This window comes from Oryctolagus cuniculus, chromosome 13 (genome assembly GCF_964237555.1).
Source record: "Oryctolagus cuniculus chromosome 13, mOryCun1.1, whole genome shotgun sequence".
NCBI lineage: Eukaryota > Metazoa > Chordata > Mammalia > Lagomorpha > Leporidae > Oryctolagus > Oryctolagus cuniculus.
In genome coordinates, this window is record NC_091444.1 from 37,204,310 (window position 1) to 37,222,068 (window position 17,759).

The 17,759-nt window shown below is 40.3% G+C and overlaps 1 protein-coding gene across 41 annotated transcripts in view; it reads left to right on the forward strand.

Moving 5' to 3' along the window:
- The first annotated feature begins 263 nt into the window (after positions 1–263).
- The window catches only part of DISP1 (dispatched RND transporter family member 1), a 195,130-nt gene continuing 177,634 nt past the window's right edge, over positions 264–17,759 (forward strand). For 15 of the 41 annotated variants that reach the window (XM_051821355.2, XM_051821361.2, XM_051821360.2 and 12 more), the window contains exons 1-2: positions 274–410; positions 12,656–12,717. The gene's annotated coding sequence lies outside the window, so the exon portion shown is untranslated. Of the gene's footprint in view, positions 468–12,655; positions 12,718–17,759 lie in introns of all 41 variants that reach the window. The other 26 variants (XM_051821356.2, XM_070055352.1, XM_070055344.1 and 23 more) reach the window with 13 other exon arrangements.

Here is a 17,759-nt window from a genome sequence, read left to right on the forward strand (position 1 = left end):
TGTTCCTCACAGGGCTGAAGCAAACTAGACACTTGGCCAAGCACTGGCAGATGGGTTGAAGGAAGCACTAGAAAGAGGAGGAGGGCGAAGGGAGTCTCCAGCCTGCCTCGCCCCTAGGGGCCAAGCCCCGCTCCGGCCCTGCAGTCCCGCGCCGGCAGCCTGCGACCCCTCTCTGCTCCCAGCGAGACGCCTCCGCTCAGGGACAGCGGGCGGGCCCGCCGGGAGCAGGCGGGGCGGGACTTCCGGTCCCGCTCGCGAACGCCGACCGCGCCAGGCGGAAGCCGGGCTCCGGGCCAGGCTCCAAGAGTCTGGACTGGAGGTGAGTTCGGAGCCGCGGTGTCCCAGGCACTTGTCTCCTGCGTGGACGCTTCTCCGCGCGCCATCTCCCCGCGCGGCGACTGAAAGACCGGGTATGGACGGGAGAGTCGGCACTCCCCGCGCGGCTGGAGGGAGAGCTGGGACTCCAGGTTTGAGGAGGGGGCCGGGACCGGGGAGAACCGGGAGAGCCCTGAGCGCAATGGCTAGGGGCTGCAGAGGGAGGCACCGAGGACCCCGAGGCCGGAGAGGCCCTGAGGCGGGCGGGGGATGCGCATGACACTGGGAAGAGATGCGTCTCGAGGGCGACAGCCTCTCGTGGGGGTGTGTCCGGGTGCCGGCGGGTTGTCCGTGAGGGTGGCACGAGACGGCAGAGGTTGAGTGAGTCCCGGGGAGACGGTGGGGAGGAGGGGTCGCTTCTTCTCCGGGGGTCGTCGATGGGAAGGACGTCTTGACCTAACCAATCAGAAAGATGACCAGCCACCGACTGGATGCCCAACTCGCATTGCTTCGTTTGCAATTAATGCGGATTTAATTTAATTTGCTTTAACCTCCGCGTGGATTTCGGGAGAATGTTTTACATTCCCAGGGCAAACTTGAACTCTTCTTCACCCAGACCCAGTTTAGGCTGGTAGGACTTCACAGCTCTCTGCATACAGGCACCCAGCCGAAGTTTTCCTTTTGGACACTTCTCTTGCCTGCTGAGTTTAGGTTATCCTGTTTCCTTTGTCATCGAACGAACTTCTAAGTGGGTTCAGAATGACAGTGATGGTGGCAGCAAAGCCAGGCTGTCAACGTTCCCGGCTGCACTTCATTGTTTTCCTGCCCAGCTCTTTAGCACATTTCTTTTTTCCTTACAAGCTGTTCTTTTGGGCTCGGTGTTTCAGTTAAGCCAGTAAGGTAATTTTACATTAAGGTGCAGCAGATCACTAGCAATTCCTAAGATTTTACTGTTCTTTTTTATTTCTGCTACAAGGAAAACATATATTTACCACCAGCAATATTTAAAATCAATTGATAACCCAAGATCAATGATTATGTTCTTGCACACATTTCGCTTTCATAGTGGTTAGTGTGTAGTAGCAGACTTGTTTTTATCAGTATCAGAGGTAATTACTATTAATTTTAGTTACTGTTTACATTGTATTCTTGTTTTATTGACTGCAATTCATCTGTAATTCCTAATCTACATCTTCTACATCTTAAGATGTCTCAGTCAGTACAGTTTTGCAGACTGTTAGCTTTTAAGTAGATGGTGAGTTGAATGTTTGCTGCAAGCTGGGCAAGGTACCTGGAGGAAGCCATAATACTGTCATTGGAGGATGATTGTTTTCTCCATTTCTGATGTTTCACATTTCAAGCGTTAGATTTTTTTTTTTAATTTTGAGCATTATTTTGTTGTTGTAGGTAGCACTTAGATGGAATTTGGTGGTCTGACATGAACTATTTGAAGTAAATTAGCAAATGTTAACATTTATATGTATCTTGGTGTATTGCTTGCTGGTTTCTGATGGCCTTAAAGATCTCTGCTTGAGTGAGATTCATAGTTAAAATGTCTCTGCTTAGCAGCATAGCTGATATTTACAAGTATGAAGCCATACCTAAATGGCAGGTATACTTTAATATATAAATGAGCATATTGATTAATTTTTCAAATTAGAAAATGAACAGATGTCACTGATCTCTAAAGTCGTTGAACTAACTGCTATGTTGATTTCTAGATAAATTTAATTTAGTCTTATTTAAGTAGACAATACTGTTTACCTGATAAGGCTTGGTTTTATCCTCCCACATAATCTTGGTTTAAAAACGGTATTCTTGGTATTCTTGCCCCCTTCCCCTTGGTTTTCAAGAGAGAAAGCACTTGAGAAAGAACGCAAGCCTTTAAACCTTAGTTTATGGTTGGTTTGAAACACAAGAGCACCTGCCTTCTGTGGCGACTTTCTAGTTATCTATCTGAATGCTATATTTAAATTTGATTGCTCTGTGTTTTTGAAAATCTTTAGAATGTTTGTTCTAATTGTTGAGTAAATTTCTTAGTTTTCTCTTTACATAAATTCTTGGCTATTCTGTAGGATTTAGATATTTTATACATTTTAATAATAATTTTTGATTAGGTACAGCAGATTACTAAATCTTTTGTAGTCACTGTTTCTTTCTATTTCTGCTGTGATGAAATATGTATCTCTGTCAGAGGAACTATAAAAATAGTGATAATGAAAATACTGCCTTCTGGGCCGGTGCTGTGACCTAGAAGGTTGAGCTGTTGCCTGTAGTGCTGGCATCACATATGGGTGCCGGTTCAAGTTCTGCTGCTCCACTTTTGATCTAGCTCCCTGCTTATGTGTCTGGGAAAGCAGCAGAAGATGGCCCAAGTCCCTGGGCCCCTGTACCTACGTGGGAGACCTGGAAGAATTTCCTGGCTCCTGGCTTCGGCCTCTCCCAGTCCTGGCCTTTGTGGCCATTTGGGGAGTGAAACAGCAGATGGAGGTCTCTCTCTCCCTCCCTCTCTCCCTCCCTCCCTTCTCTCTCTGTGTCTCTGCCTTTCAAATCAATCAATCAATCTTTTTTTTTTTTTTAAATTTTTTTTTCTAAAAAAAATTGTAGTACTAAAGCAAAATTAATTAGGACTGTACTCAGTTTTGCTTAAAGTGGGGCATCACATTAAATTTACATGAGCTTTTCTATTAAAGTGATGAGATACCTTGTACTTGGAAATAATGTAGAAAGATGTTGATTGCCCATACCTAGCCTTTGTTGTTATTAGTTTTAAACATTTTGAAAATTTTGAGATTTTGAGGAAAAGAACTCTTGGGTAAAAGATTTGGGTGGTGGTGGGGGAAGGCAGCCATCACCGTTGGTGTACCAAGGGTGATGGAGAGAGCTATCTGCTGTGGTTGTATGAAGTATTTTAGCATGGAGTTTGTTTAGAATTGTCAGCTTCTGTTAGTAGTAGAGCAGAAAAACTTCTAGTTGGTTTTCTTGTAGTTTTTAAATACTCTGCAGACCTGATCTCCTTTATTGCCTGCAGGGGCTAGGGAGGGGATCCCGTGTCAGCTCTCAGGAGAACGACCTGGCAAGCCTTTTGAAAGGCTTGTGGTAACTAGGAATCATGGAGTGATTTGAGCCAGGGTTGAAGTAGGAATGGTTTATTTTAGCACTAGCATTTTCAATATTGGGAGGATGGTGATTAAACATTGTAGATATGACCAAGTACTGTGTGCACTATATTTTTCCTTAGACCTACCTGAAAACTTGTGGAAATGTGTAATTGAAAAATATGTTTATTTTGGTGCAAAAAAATTGATGTTCACGGGTAGTTTTTTCATGATATGCATTTTCTGTGAACCTGTGAAGACCACTGTTATATGAGTGAACTTGTATTACAACAGTGGGAGGGGAAAGACAGGCATGTAATTGGTATGTAATCAAGTTCTAGACATTTCCACAAGAACTAAGGACTGTGCAGCTAGTAAGTATTGTAGTGAATCCCTAATATTTTAAACTAATTGATGACCATTTCATAGTAATTTAATTAAGTTTTAGGAACAGTACAAAGAACCACCTGTATACTCTTTTTTTTTTTTTTTTAATTTATTTGAAAGTCAGACTTATACAGAGAGCGAAGGAGAGGCAAAGAGGAGGTGGGGAGAGAGAGAGAGCAAGAGCGAGAGAGAAAGTCTTTCATCCGCTGGTTCACTCCCCAGATGGTCACAATGGTCAGAGCTATGCCAATCTGAAGCCAGGAACCAGGAGCTTCTTCCAGGTCTCCCACACAGGTGCAGGTGCCCAAGGACTTGGGCCATCTTCTACTGCTTTCCAGGCCATAGCAGAGAGCTGGATTGGAAGTGGAGCAGCCAAGACTCGAACCAATACCCATATGGGATGCTGGCACTGCAGGCAGTGGCTTTACCTGCTACGTCATAGCACTGACCCCCTATATACCCCTTATTCAGATGCACCTGTTAAAATTTTAACCCATTTGGTTTATTATTTCAGAGAATGAGAGTGAGAGTAAGAGAGAGAGAGAGAGAGAGAGACAGACAGACAGTGTTCACTCCTTAAAAGCCTGCAGTGATGTCAGGGTGAAAGGAATGAGGAGTACATGAAGATGGGAGCTGGGGACTCAATCCAGGTCTCTCGTATGGATGGCAGGAACTCAGTTACTTGAGTGCCACCTAGGGTCTGCATTGGCAGAAAGCTGCAGTCAGTTGCTTGAGGTCAGTTCAAACCCAGGGTACTCCCAGCTGGTAGCTTAACTGCTAAGCCAAATGCCTGACCAGAGAATAGTTTTGATTGTGGTAAAATGTTCATATGAAATATACTCCTGGGGTGGGCATCTGATGCAGAGATTAAAAGGCCACTTGCTATGCCTGCATCCCATTACAGTATCTAGATTCCAGTCCTGGATCTAATTCCCATTCCAACGTTCTGCTAATGCCGCTTGGGAGGCAGCAGGTGATGGCTCAAGTAGTTGGGTTCCTGCCACTCATGTGGGAGACCTGGATTGAGTTTCTGGCTCCTGGTTTTGGTTTGGACCACCCCCTGCTGTTGCTAACTTTTGGGGAGTTAACCAGTGGATGGAAATTTCTGTCTCTCTGCCTTTCAAATAGAAGTAATTATACTCTGAGTTGCTAACTTTATTTCTTCTCTAATAAACATTTACTAGCTCCAGTTCACTGAGATCCAGAGGTAGAAGGATTATGGGGAGATAGTTTGATTTAGCTCCCTTAAGGATGGTAAAGGTTGACCAATCTAGGGACAGGTGGGTTTAAATCCTGAACTTCCATAGACTGACTCTTCCAGGGTCTTACCAACCTTAAAGGAAGGAATGATAATTCCTGTGTTGTTTTGTGACTTACAGGTTTTTATTTTATATCAAGACAAGTATGTAAAAATTCTTCCTTAGACCTACCTGAAATCTCACTTGCATTCATTAAGGAGTCCTCCACTTCTTAATCTCTCTTCTTTGGTTATAGAAGACAAGTAAACAACATCCTTTTTAAGAACACTTAATTTAATCTGTAGTAGAGGTCTTTTTAGTTTTTCTCCAATAAAGCAATATTTATTTCATTAGGATTCTGAGTTAAAATATACTTTCTGTCTCTTCTGTCCCTGTATAAGGCCTTATTTTGGTTGATCTTTTAAGATTCTAGGTTTTTCATGCTCTTTTTTATTTTTTTAAGATTTTATTTATTTGAGAGGCAAAGTTAGAGAGAGAGGGAGGGAGAGACAGAGATAAAGGTCTTCCATCCACTGGTTCATTCCTTAATGGCCACAGCACCCGGAGCTGGGCCAATCAGAAGCCAGGAGCCAGGAGCTTCTTCCAGGTCTCCCACACAGGTGCAGGGGCCCAAACACTTGGGCCATCTTCTACTGCTTTCCCAGGCCATAGCAGAGAGCTGGATTGGAAGTGGAGCAGCCAGGACTTGAGCTGGCACCCAAATGGGATGGCGGTGCTGCAAGTGGAGGCCTAGCCTACTATGCCACAGCACCAGCCCCTACACTCTTTTTAAAAAGTGTGTTGAGCAAAGCTGAGTCTGACTAATATGGAGAAATAACAATGATAATGTATGTGTAAGTTATTTTTATTATGTAGTCATTTGGTCTTTAGGTCAGGACAGGTGTTATCCCAATTTCAGAGATGGAAAATTCTAAGCCCCAGAAAGGTTGAGTTGCCCAGTTTTCTACAGAGCTAGGTTGTATTGGAACTGAAATGCAATCCAAGCTGTTCTAACCCTAAATCCAGGTCTTTTTTTTTTTTTTTAACTACATCTCACTTATAATTCCTTATCTGCCATCTATTTTTGAATATGTTTGAGTACATTAGAATCATTTTCTCATTTCTTCCTTTTCACCCATCTAGCTTGCATTATGTAATTAGTTTCCTGACTCAACTTGTTCTTTTATTTCTGCAGTTAAAATATTATCACCGCAGAACTGGAGTGAATCTATAATAGTCACTTTATCCAGTCTTCTACTTAATTTGAATATCCTCATACACCATCCCACTCCAGAAGACATATGGCCCAAGACATATGGTCCTTGCAGGAATACTTATAATGACAGGGACTGCTTTGTGGTTTGAATGTCTCCTCCAAAACTCATGTTGAAATATAATTGCCATTATAAGAGTATTAAGAGGTGAGGCCTTTAAAATGTGATTAGGTCATTTTGGCTCTGCTCTTATGAATGGATTAATGTAGTTATCTTGGGAGTGTGTTCCTAATAAATGGGAGTTTGGCTCTCTCTGTATTTGGTTTTTCGCCATGTTATGACAGCACAGATGCCCACACCATGTTTTTGTACTTTATAGCTTCCAGAACTGTGAGCCAAATAAGCTCCCATTGTTTATAAATTACCCAATCTGTGATATTCTGTTATAGCAGCACACCATGGGCTAAGACATGGAGTTACTTTTTTTTATGTACAACCTTGGTTCCTTGTTGGGTGATTCCAGTTATATGGTTAATCTTTTTATTAACTTTTTTATAGATGTATGTATTTATTTGAAAGAGAGAAAGAAGAAAATATCTTTCATTCTCTGGATCATTCCACAGATAGCTTTAATAGTTGGAATGGGCCTGGCCAAAGCTAGGAGCTTGGAACTCCATCCTAGTCTCCCACTTGAATGACATGGGTTCAAATACTTGGGCTGTTATCTGCTGTCCCAGGTGCATAAGCTGGGAGCTGGGTTAGAAGTGGAGTAGCTGGGGCCGGTGCTGTGGCTTACTTGGTTAATCCTCTGCCTGCAGCGCTGGCTTCCCATGTGGGTGCCGGGTTCTAGTTCCGGTTGCTCCTCTTCCAGTCCAGCTGTCTGCTGTGGCCCGGGAGGGCAGTGGAGGATGGCCCAAGTATTTGGACTCCTGCACCCTCATGGGAGACCAGGAAGAAGCACCTGGCTCCTGGCTTTGGATCGGTGCAGCGCCGGCCGTAGCAGCCATTTGGATAATGAACCAACAGAAGGAAGACCTTTCTCTTTGTCTCTCTCTCTCACTGTCTATTATAACTCTACCTGTCAAATTAAAAAAAAAAAAATTGTATAAAAAAAAGAAGTGGAGTAGCTGAGACCTAAGCCAGCATTCTGATATGGGATGCTGGCATCACAAGCAGTGGCTTAAGCTGCCATACCACAACACTGGTCCTTATTCTTTAAATTTATGACAGGTCTAAACTACCTATTGTGTGTGTGTTTTTTTAATCTGTTGGTTTTAGTTTTATCAACTAGAGCAACCCAGAATATCTATTTTCTCTTTGGTGCACAAAATTTTGTTGCACATTTGAAGATGATTGTCTCTTCTCCAGGTTGAATGGTTCTGGCATCTGAATCCCTCACCATAATGATCATCTTCTTCTGGAAACATTAGGTTGTCAGTATCCTGAAAATATCGTTTCCATAATTGTTTACATTATGTTATATGTCTGATGAAGGCAGCAAATTTTTGGACAGTTACTTCCTGTAAGGTAGCCACCAGTCTGTACTATAATTGAATATTTAATATCATTGAAGTCTCAAATTACATTAGCATTTAAGCAGACCCATTTTACTCTTGTATTAGGCATTTGGTAAGCTGAAGCTCTTAGAATTTTAGTAGGAACACTCCATTAGTCTTATCTCCTGAACTTAACTGATTTTCAAACTGAAATGCAGGGCTTTAACATTTATTCTTACCAATTTTGTCTTGCATGTGTTTTGGAAGTTCAGCATTTCAGCCTGTGAAGATATATTTTGGTGTTAATTTTCTCATTCACTTATTAGCAATTCTTTTTAACTTTGTGTTCTACACTTAGAATACTTAATCCTTAGAATTTGTGTTGAGTCAGGGAGTTTTTTGTGGATTGATTTTAATGATTAATGACTATAGTGAAATAATGGCATTGTTAGTTTATTGGTCTTGGGTAGAAAGTTCTACCTTAAAAAAATAACCGTCTGAGCACTTACTTAAATGCTTTAGTATTTTAAAGGACTTCTAAGATACAGGCATCTGTTGACCTTTAAAAAAGGAAAAGTACCAGTTTGACTTTCACTGTGTTAGTGTATGAATGTAGGTTCTCTGTGGTAACTGACCAGTTTCCTATACAATGTATGAGGATGCATGCATTTTTCTTTGCAAAGAGATTTATTTAAGGAATTCGCTCACAGTTGGTAGGTGTTGGCAAGCACAAAATTTGTAGGTTGGGCCAGCAGGCTGGAAATTCAGACGGGAGTTGATTCTGCAGTCTTGAGGCAGAATTCTCTTCTGAGAAACCTGTTTTTGCTCTTAAGACCTTTCAAGTGACTTGGTGGGTTCCATTTACATTTTGATGATAGTCTCCTGTATTAAAGTCAGATGGGGGGGGTCAGTGCTGTGGCCTAGTGGGCTAAGCCTCCACCTACAGTGCCAGCATCCCATATGGGTGTCAATTTGAGTCCCAGCTGCTCCACTTCCAATCCAGCTCTCTGCTATGGCCTGGGAAAGCAGTAGAAGATGGCCCAAGTGTTTGGGTCCCTGCACCTGTGTGGGAGACCCAGAAGAAGCTCCTGGCTCCTGGCTCCTGGCTCCTGGCTTCAGATCAGCTCAGCTCTGACTGTTGCAGCCATTTGGGGAGTGAACCAGCAGATGAAAGACTTCTCTCTCTGCCTCTGCCTCTCTGTAACTCTGACTTTCAAATAAATAAATCTTTAAAAAAAAGGGCAGCTGATTGAAACTGTTAACCGCATATACAAAATACCTTTACAACAACACCTAAATGGGTAGTTGATTAAATAACTGGGTGCTATAATCCAGCCAGGTTGATGCATAGGACTACAATTCCAGTTAGTATTTTAAAAACTGTTTGTGTTAAACAAATGTGTAGCATATGAAATATTGCATAGTATTTAGTAAATAGGAGAGTGTCTGTAATCAGAGCCCAGTTATTCTTTAAGGGTTTTAAAAACAATAAAGACCTAGATTTTTATTTGTCTGTCAAATAAAGAATGGAAATGGATAATTTAATGGCCTTTGTCATGCTTTGAAAAAAAAATTTTTAAAAAGATTTTATTTATTTGAAGGCAGAGTTACAGAGAAGCAGAGGCAGAGAGAGAGACAGAGAGGTGCCTTCCATCTGTTGGTTCACTCCCCAGATGGCTGCAATGGCCGGAGCTACGCCATCTGAAGCTAGGAGCCAGAAGCTTCCTCCAGGTCTCCCACAAAGATGTAGGGGTCCAAAGACTTGGGCCATCTTCCACTGTTTTCCTAGGCCATAGCAGAGAGCTGGATGGAAAGTGGAGTAGCTGGGACTCGAACTGGCGCCTATATGGGATACTGGCACTGCAGATGGTGGCTTTAACTGCTACGCCACAACGCTGGCCCCATGTTTTGAAATTTAAGAATTAGTGTTCTTGTGATTTTAATATGTTACATATTTAATTTTTAAAATTTAAGAAACTTGAAATAATTTAAATTTTCTGTTTTTGTTTGTGCTCTTATTACTTTTTTCATAAAGAAATCTTTAGAGCTGGGAACTAGTTTTGAGTCTGATTCTCTGCATTAATGTTTGAGAAACTGATTCCGGAATGGTGGAATGATTTGTCCCAGTTAACACACTGGTAAGAGAACCAGGACTAAAGGCCTTGGGTCTCTGGGTTTCCATCCAGTGCCTGTTCTGCTACAATAGTGAATACAGTTAAGCGAAGCTAATGAAGCCTCTAGTTAAGGGAGCATGCTGATATGAGAATGGAGAGGATTCGGTGCCATTGGAGGAAGGATGGTCAGAGAGAAGTAATTGTGTCATAAAATATCCAAATGTGTCTAGTTGGGACACATAGTGACTTATGATACCTGTAAAGTTTGAAGAAATTTTGCAAGTAAGTACAAGTTAGTCTTTGGATGATTGCCAGGGGATATTCCAAAAAGACCTGAAGTATGTGGAGTGCATGGATCAAGAGAAATACTGAGAGAGCTTTTTTTCCGGAGGAGGGTTAGGGTGGACAGACATAGTGCTTTTCGAAATCAGGAACTTCCTGTAGGCAACATAGGACAGGAATTTGGAACTCTTTTTAAGAGTTTTAAGGATTCTCTGGGGGCATAAAGAGAATGTCGCAAGATGTAAGTGGATCCTTTAGAAAGTTTCCAGGTTTTAGGCATTAATTTGAACTGAATTCTGGTAATAACAATAATACCTTTTGTGGGTCTTGTGCAAGCTCAGCATAGTTAATACAGACTTTGAGCTAAAGCCATTGAACTTTCTGTCTTACTTGCAAAATAAGCGCAATAATCCCCACTGCACACAGATGTTATCAGGCATAAATGAGATAATATATGTAAGTTATGCTTCGCATAATGCCCGAATGTAGTACTCAATACATTATAGCACTTATTATATCCTGGTACTTGGCTTGAGGGTCTTATTAGAGGATATCATTAGAGTGAGATTCTGCCCCTCCCCCCACCCCTCACTTTTCCCTGTTCCTGACATTTTATTGTCACTTTCCCAGATCTTTAGCTTGTTTTTGCTATCAGTTTATTATTTCCAGGCAAGTGCATGTCTTTGGGCCATATATGAATATATGATATTCTTTACCTTTGTATTCGTGGGTCTATTTTTTGAGTAAACTTTTTGGGGTCGTATTTCATTTGCAAATTCTATGTTGTAAACTGAAAGGGTGTACTTACCATAGTACCATCTCTAATTCTATTATTTAACCCCCGCCCCGCCCCATTTTGTTTTTTCTGTTTTTTGCTTTGTAGTATAACTATCGAGATGTAGTTTCAAAGGGAAACAGAAAGCACAGGAATTTGAAGTAACTTCTTTCTTCCCTCTCCAAAGGTGTCTTCCCTTCAGATTTGAGTAAAAAGCAAAGTAAAATATATAAGTGCCAGCCATGGAGGTAATCGGTTAACCAAGAAAGAGATTTCCTGTGACAGTTATATCTTAGGATGTGAAATACTTCAATATAAATGACAGATTTTTTTTTTTTTACTGTATGGACTCAAGATCCAGTGAGATTATGAGATATGGTGCATAGACTGTCTGCCTCAATTTTATAGTGCAGTTATTTCTCAATTAGATCAGGAAACATTTTCTTTGTGTATGGAAAGTTGATAGAATTTGCATTTGACTCAGTGACTTGTGTTGAGTTGTCAAAGAATCTTTTGCCCAACTGGAAGAGAGTTTCTCTGCATAATTTTGTATGTTAGGTTTTATTGATTTTGAATTTTTATTTATTTGAGAGAGAGAAAGAGAGATCTTTCATTCTGTGGTTCACTCCTCAAATGTTCTCAACAATGAAGACTGGGCGAGCTCTAAGAAGGGATCCAGGAACTCAATCTATTTCTTCCCCATGGGTGGTAGAGTCCCAACTACTCGAGCTGTCACCTGCTGCCCACCTGGGTGCCCACTAGCAGGAATGTAGAATCCATAGTGGAGCTGAGACGTGGACCCAGGCACTCCCACGTGGCATGTGGGCTTCCCAAGCATCTTAATTGCTGTACTGAATGGCTACCTCTGTATGTTTGGTTTTAAATTTGAGAAATGCATGTATTTCTACATTTGTAAATAGGGCAAAAGTTAAGAGATCTTGAAAGAAGTAAATTTTATTGCCTCTTTCTTGTAATCCTTAACTATTTTCTTTAAAAAAAAAAAAAGGCATGATTAAATGAACATTGAATTTTGAGTGGTATTGATTTTTTGAATGATTTACTACACTTTGGTCATAAAATAGAATAATTTTGTATTGGCAAGCCTCATTTTGAGATGTAGAATTATAAAATTATATGATTTTCTGTTTCACAACACTATAGTTGATAAATTTTGGTAATCTATGTGTGGCAGCTTTTGATTTTCAATGAAGTGTGCTGGCAATTATTGCCTCTAAAAAATCAGAGTAAGTAGTGAGTTGATCATCACATTTGTTCCCTAGTCCTTGGTGCACACCTTCTTGCAGTCTCTCCTTTTCTCTGCCTGCTGTTACTTGCTGTGTTGTATAATGATGTTTTCTCATCTTACAAGTGCCCTATTATTAAAATATTAGAGTATTAAAATCATCTATTTCTCTTTCTTTAGTTCCTTAATCTCCTACTCAAATGAAATCTCTATTTGTCATAATTATTAGCTAGTCAGAATTATTTGAGTTAATTCAAAGTAAGGTGTGGAATGACTCATAGACCTGATCTCAAGGTACATTCTGTAAATTATGTGTGTTTTAAAGTGAAGCTTGTACAGTTAAAAAAAAAAAAAAACAAACCTGTTAACCCAGAGAATTAGCAAGTAGTTTAATACATATAGATTACTTGTTTATCTTGTTACTTTAGACTTCCTTGCCTTTTTTTTCCCCCTGGACTCCCAATATCTAAGAGAACATATTTCTTCCCTATAGGAGTTGAGAAGAGGAGGAAGAATAATGGGAAGAGACAGGACCTATTTCAACTTGACAAATAGGTATAGCTGCTTCTTGGACTTTTTCCTTCTTTAGGCCCTTAATAATCTCTGCATGTTTTTTGTTGCTATTGAAATACTCTCCTTTTGAAATATTATTCACCTCTTAGTTGCAGTTTCCTATCCTCCACTTTACCATAAGATACATGCTCATAGTTTATATATTGTCAGATTACATTTTCTTCTGTGAAACTTGTGATTTTAGTTTATTTTTCAAAACAGTAGTAAGTTTTATTGACATGATGAATTTTTTCCTACCAAGGAGTAAAACTCACCAGTAAATGTGTCCTTCATATTGAAAATGTCTCTAAAATACTGGCTTCTCTTTCTTGGTCATGTACTACATGTCAGGCACTACACTGGACATTTAATATACTATTGAATCATTACAACAACCCTTACACTCCTATAGGGTAGGTACTTTTATTTCACTTTTGGAGAGATTAAATCCTTCGTCTGAAGTTTGCACTACTTATAAATGGTGGAGTTGACTTTAAAGCTCCTCTGCTTTTGATTATATAGTGTTTTCTACATTTCAAAAGCACCTGAAATGTTTTGATGTTCATACCTAGAGTACTCTCTAGAGAAAGCAGCATGTTGAGTCTAGATTTCTGTGTGTGTGTATCTGTGCACTGTTTGGAGTGTTTTAAGATTTATTTGTTCTATTTTAAATTTTTGTTAAATGCGGTTCGTTATTGATTAGTTATTTATCTAGGACAGCACTGTAATTCATGTAGCCTCTAGCATAATTTGAAGTAGTCAGTGCTTAAGAAATTTTTGCTGTTTAGCAAAACAAGAGGTGGCAGTTAATGAAGGGGAGCTCGTCACATAAAATTTCATTTCTATTGGAATGTGAGGCTGGAACATTTCTCATATTACAGCCTGCTGCAGGGCAGGGCTAGAATCCAAGCTTTGATTAAAATCACCCAAACTCTTTTTTTCCTTGCTTTACAACCACAAGTTATTGCCAGCTGAGAAGGATAATGGAGGGTAATAATGAATGAGTGCATTTCCGTCTGCTGCAAAAAATTTTTAGACAGTTTCATTTTTAAAAACCTAGATGAAAAATCCACCTTGAAATAAAGAGTAAGTGAGTGACTACCAAGTGAGTGGTTATTAGACCTCTGCCTGTCTGTTCAGGTGACACTGATGACTGCTGTTGCCAGTTAACAGTTCAGTCTCAAATAGTTTCTCCCCAGGAGGTGGGGGTGTACAAGCATTCAGACATTCTTAAGAGTCTTTCCTTTTCATTCCCAACTTTTTAGACACAAGGTTCCCAGAGACTACTTAGATTTTCCTTAATGCTGTCAAGGTTAAATGGATTGATAATGTGTAAATGTATCAAAATACCATGTTGTATACCATAAATGTCTGTTTTTTGTCAATTAAAAATTAATTTAAAAGATCAGATAATTGAACTTTAAGAATTATCTGCAGTGCATCCTTTTTATTTCTTTAATTCACTGGGAGCTGAATGAACTGATTCACTTTGAATGCCTGTAACTCTAACATATAGCCCTCATCTCCAGCAGTAAAGCTATCTGAAGTGCACATTGGATGGCTGTGCTTACCAAATAGTTGATGCCCTTTGTTTCTTTTTTATTTTCTTACGGTCGATTAAGCCTCCTGGTTGCCCCTTAAGATCACTTCAGCAGCAGTATGTTGTAGAAATATCTCATTAGTCCCTTTATACTGTAGACTAATTAATTAGTAATTAGAGTTCTGGGCTTGACTGAAGAGATTAGTAGTCACCTCTACACTAATAATTTTTAATGATTTAATTTTTGGTTGTTTGTTTTATTGGCTTTCAGGTTATTGTATTTGCTGAATCCTGGTGATAGATAATTAGGATTATCCATTCCTATCAGAGAGTAGCTAAAATATAATTTTAGTTCGGCCGGCACCACGCTCACTAGGCTAATCCTCCGCCTGCGGCGCCAGCACAGCGGGTTCTAGTCCCGGTCGGGACTCTGGATTCTGTCCTGGTTGCTGCTCTTCTAGTCCAGCTCTCTGCTGTGGCCAGGGAGTGCAGTGGATGATGGCCCAAGTCCCTGGGCCCTGCACCCTCATGGGAGACCGGGAGAGGCACCTGGCTCCTGGCTTCGGATCAGCGTGGTGCGCTGGCCACAGCGTGCTGGCCGCAGTGGCCATTGAGGGGTGAACCAATGGAAGGAAGACCTTTCTCTCTGACTCTCTCTCTCACTAACTCTGCCTGTCAAAAAAAAAAAAAAATATATATATATATATATATAATTTTACTTAACCACAATTAAGGTGCTTTTTTCATACTTCTGCTAGTATGATGATGTAAAAATTTTTAGAAAGAGAATGATAATTATAAAACTACTACACTTATTAAATATTTGTTGTATGCTTATCGTTGTACTAAATGCTTTACCTAATCCTCACTATAATCCTATAGGCCATATTATGCCAGTTTTACAGATACAGAAACTGAGACATATGGAGGCTAAATAGCTTGCTTAAGTTATAGAGTAATTATTGGAGCTTGGATTTGAGTATGAGGAACCTGATTTCAGGGACTTATCTCTTTTCTACTTTGCTATTCATCATGGTGATGCCTTTTGTTATAATATAGCTATATTTAAGATTTCTACTTTTAAAATTCCCCATGCCATTTCTTGTTAGAGTCCTTGTGTACATGCAGAGTTTTTCAATTCTATTCTAATAAAACTTTCATCTTTAGTTTTAGTGGTTACCATTTGTTAGCTTTTAGCATTTTTATTTCAGGTAAGAGGCTTATGTCACCTTGATGATTGACATATGTGCTTTTAAGTTGGGGTAATCAGTCTTCTGTACTGGTAGAGAAAAAGTTTGTAGTTGTTTGAGGTGATTATACTTTTTTGGAGCAGATTTGCCATTTGAAGTTGGTCTTCAATATAAAAAAAAAGTAGAGAAGAAGTAGAGAGGCTGAAAGTTCATACAAAATGCTTATTACAGAAAAACTTTTTAAGAACTGCAAAATTTTTTCCTGAAAACAAAGTTATCTTTTATTTTTTCAAAGGTTTACTTACATATTTGAAAGACAGAGTTGCAGAGTTAGAGAGAGGCAGAGGCAGAGAGAGAGCAAGAGAGAGAGGTGGGAGAGATCTTCTATCCTCTGGTTCATTCCCCAAATGGCCGGAGCTGGGCCAATCCAAAGTCAGGAACCAGGAGCTTCTTCCCCGGCCCAAAGTCTTGGACCATCTTCTGATGCTTTCTTGGGTGCATTAGCAGGGAGCTAGATCTAAAGTGGAGCAGCCGTGACTCAGCTGGTACCCATATGGGATGCCAGCACTGCAGGGGGCAGCTTTACCTGCTATGACACAGCACTGGCCCCACAAGGTTATCTTTTAATTTCATATTCCATTAACTTTTTTTGAGGTACCCTTGAATGTTTAGAAATCAACTTTTATTCTCTAAATGTACAAATAGTAAAATTCTGAAAGCATCCTATATATAAGAGAAAAAAAATTTAAATTTGTCATGACAAAAAAAGGGTTAAGGGCATAGATAGTCCATATGTGGTTTATTGAATTGAAAGATTTTTTTAGGGTAGGGTGTGGGTGTTTGGTACAGTGGCAGAGACACTTGCATCTCATTTTGGAGTGCCAGTTCAAGTCTCATCTCCACGTCTGATTCTAGCTTCCTGCTACAGTGCAACCTGGGAGGCAGCAGATGATGGCTCAGGTATGTGGGTCTCTGCTACCCACATGGGAGATTTGGATCGAATTCCAGGCTCCTGGCTTCAGCCTGGCCCAGCCCATGGCCATTGTGAGCATTTAGGGAGTAAAACCAGCTGGTGGAAGATCTCTGTCTCTCTTTCAAATAAAATGGAAATAAAAAAATAGAAATGCAAAAAAAATTATATTCAAAATAGCTTTTTCACTTTGTGGTCTTTTAAAATTTTTATTTATTTTTTTTCCAAAGATTTATTTGTTTATTTGAAAGGCAGAGTTACAGAGAGGCAGAGGTAGAGGTAGAGGTAGAGGTAGAGAGAGAGAGAGAGAGAGAAATCTTCCATCTGTTGGTTCACTCCCCAGATGGCTACAATGGCTGGTGCTCTGCCAGTCTGAAACTGAGAGCCAGGAACTTCTTTTGGGTCTCCCACCTGGGTTCAGGGGCTCAACAACTTGGGCCATCTTCTGCTTTCTCAGGCTATAGTAGAGAGCTGGATCGGAAGTAGAGAGGCTGGGACTGAAACCAGTGCTCATATGGGATTCCGGCACTGCAGGTGGTGGCTTTACCTGCTGTACCACAGCACTGGCCCCAACTTTTGTGGTCTTTAGGATCAAGCTTTATAACACTGTATTGGGAAATACTTGGCTTATAAAGCTTTTATTGAATAGTTTAATTTTTTGAGTATAGTTTCTTAATCCATGAAATAATCTTTATGCTATAAATGCTATTTTATTGTGCTGTATTTTTGGGTTATATACTCATTCTTAATTTTGAGAGAATCATCATTTTCTTTTTGAGAGGGGGTGGTTTAGCTAAAACAGTTTTATCTTTTAATTTAGATCTTTTAATTTAATAAAGAGTTTTATTAATTTGTTCTATCTATTTGTGATGCTGATAGAAAGAGAGGAGTGGGGACAGAACTCTCATCTGCTTGTGCACTCCCCAAATGCCTACAGCATGGGGTTGGACTGAGTTGGGTGGAGTCTGAAGCTAGGACCAGGGAACACAATCCAGATCTTCTATATGGGTTGCAAGAATACAATTATTTGAGTGGACATCAGTGTTGCCAGAGCCTGCATTAGCAGGAAGTTGGAGTCAGGAACTGGAACTGGATACCCTGATGATGTGGGATGCAGGTCTCCTAACATGGCTAATTCTCTGCCCCTATATTCATTGTGTGTGTGTGTGTGTGTGTGTTTAAGATTTTTAAAATTTATTTATTTGAGAGGTAGAGTTATAGACAGTGAGAGGGAGAGACGGAGAGAAAGGTCTTCCATCCATTGGTTCACTCCCCAAATGGCTGCAGCGGCTGAAACTGAGTCATTCTGAAGCCAGGAGCCAGGAGCTTCTCCTGGGTCTCCCAG